Below are 2,898 nucleotides of genomic sequence, written 5' to 3'. Positions count from 1 at the left end.
TTTTTGGTGCTTGAATTTCAGGTAGCAGGATGCAGCAATTGGAGGGATTTTCAGTCAGATTTAATTATGCAGCTGTAATTTAATTATGCAATAGTTCTCCAACAGCAACAACCCTCATCATCTATCTCAAACAAGGGCAAAAATTATTTTTGCTACAGTTGCCACTTAAAATAAAAGAGCAGAGCCCAAATGATGCTCTGTTTCTGGAAGCAGACGTACACAGCAATTAGAGTGCACCTCCAGTTGTTTGTATTAGAACATTTGTAATGTTTTATGTCTTAGGTAAAAGTTTTACAGCTAATTACAAGGGTATAAGAAATACTATTTTCTTAATGAAGCTTTGTGTGCTGTCTTTCTGGTGCTGATTTATATGTACTCTTGGATCTGGGATACTTACTGCTTATCAGAGGATGTAATACTAATTGAAATCAAAATTTGGCTTTATTCTTAGTAAAAACCAAGTGGCTGCAGCCTGGCTGTGAATGATAGCATCATGATTTTGCAGCCAAGCTCAGATATATGACTTGATTGAGGCATCTTTGTCTGGGAGAGACAAGCATCCCTACCTAACAGCACATCAATTCTGTTACTCTCTTTGCATAATGTCTGGGAAGCAGGAGAGAATGGGGGATGCTAAACAGGGAGTTCCTATCTCTGCAGTCTGGGCTGGAAGAGAAAGAGAACTCAACATCTGTATTTCCTTGTCTCCTCCAGAAATCCATCTCTGAACGTTGATTATTTTAATCTATATATGCACCTATCATGGAAAAAGAGCAACCATATATGGCCAGCATGCAATCTGGTTTTATTCAGACATGACAGCAGAGCTTCCACTGCTCGCTAAACTAGGGTATTTAATGCAAAGCAAAAACTCTCTCTTGTTTTTCTGAAGCTTGCCTAAACAAATTATTGATATTTTTCATCTCTACTGTAGACCCGAGACAAAAGAAAGTGCTAAGAAAATTAACTTGGGGCTATTGACACTCATGAGCTCAATGATACCACCATGTCAGATGATTGCAACTAGGATGGGCAAAACAAATTAAGTATATCTAGATAGTCTATCACCTACCTCTACCTTGCAATTTGTGGAAGGATATACAGTGTGGTATATGGGGTATAGCAAAAGGACAGAAGGTCAAGTCAGATGTAAAGATAATTTATGACGTAAGCTTTTCTTTTCATGCATAATAATCCTGTAATTGCTGAAAAAAAACCCCAAACCACAACAGCTTCCTACTTTCATTGTCTATGGGATTAAAAAATCCTTCTCTTTTGCTCATTTGCAGCTTTATTTTTCATCTAGAAGGCAATAAATTACAAAACACAGTTCCTTGCTGTGGTATTTTTATGAAACTGGAATGCTGTATTGTTCTTTGTTCTGACAGGTAATCTTTCAAGCAATAAATTGTTGTTCTCTTTCAGCCTAGGTGCCATTCTCTCATGTGATCTCACATAATGACTAATTTAGTAAGAGAGTACTTAGAATGTTCCTCACCTTGAAACTGATAGTCAAAAAAGAAATCTCTTATTTGGTTTCTCCCTCACTGATCATCCTGTGCTATATTTCCATTTTGTAGCAACTGTTATTCCACTTTGATGATTTTGACAGTATATAAATATTTTCTGCTTGAATTGAATTAAGCAGGTTGCAAATGCAAAGGTTTTGTATGCATTTCATTGATTTATTTATATTCACAAAGCAATCTTCTACTCCCTGCATAATCCTGTACAGTCAATGAGTAGGATAACAATCCACATCAGGATGTTTATCAGATTGTGGTTTAAGTGTATCTAAGACATTTTTTCAATTCAAAATTCTGTAACAGTAGAGGTTCTGTTGCACTACTTCCATACTACATTATAATTTCTATGCATGAATACCTTTCTTTTTCTTGTAAAAACCCTGTGCAGGCTTTGCTTGGGGTATAGTTGATTATTTCTGTAGTAGCTGGTATGGGACTGTGGTTTGGATTGATGCTGGAAACAGTGCTGATAAGTCAGGGATGTTTTCATTATTGCTGAGCAGTGCTTACATGGAGCCAAGGCCTCCTGCTTCTCACCCCAACAGTGAGGATGCTGCAGGTGCACACGGAGCTGGGAGGGGACACAGCCAAGACCTGACCCCAACTGGCCCAAGGGATATCCCAGACAATATGGCATCATCCTCAGCATATAAAGTTGGGGTGAAGGAGGAATGGGTGATGTTTGGAGTGATGATGTTTGTTCTCCCAAGTCACCATTGTGTGTGATAAGGCCCTGCTCTCCTGGGGATGGCTGAACATCTGCCTGCCCATGTGAAGTGGGGAATGAATTGCTTGGTTTGATTTGCTTGCATAAGTGGCTTTTGTTTTCCCTATTAAACTGCCTTTGTCTCAAATCATGAGTTTTCTCACTAAAAGTGATGTGGGGGGAGTGAGCAAGTGGCTGCTTGGGGCTGAGTTGCCAGCTGGGGTTAGGTCAAGACAGACCCACATACACTTTCAAATACTGATCCTTTCTTCTTTATGAGGCCTTTTTTTTTGTGGTTCATTTTGTTATTTCTGGTATTATGAGGTAAGTGCTCTTCCAATGTACAAATTTCTGCAGGGGCATATTTCTCTATTGCAGCAATTAGTCAAGAAATAGTAAACCCTCAGTGGGAGAAAGACCTTGGAACAGCTCAGGGAGATCACATACACTTTCAAATACTGATCCTTTCTTCTTTATGAGGCCTTTTTTTTTGTGGTTCATTTTGTTATTTCTGGTATTATGAGGTAAGTGCTCTTCCAATGTACAAATTTCTGCAGGGGCATATTTCTCTATTGCAGCAATTAGTCAAGAAATAGTAAACCCTCAGTGGGAGAAAGACCTTGGAACAGCTCAGGGAGATCACTGCCAAGTGAAGAGAAGTAGGGA

The sequence above is a fragment of the Acanthisitta chloris genome, unplaced genomic scaffold, assembly GCF_000695815.1.
Source record: "Acanthisitta chloris isolate BGI_N310 unplaced genomic scaffold, ASM69581v1 scaffold10306, whole genome shotgun sequence".
Taxonomy (NCBI): domain Eukaryota; kingdom Metazoa; phylum Chordata; class Aves; order Passeriformes; family Acanthisittidae; genus Acanthisitta; species Acanthisitta chloris.
Note: the sequence above shows the minus strand (reverse complement) of the source record.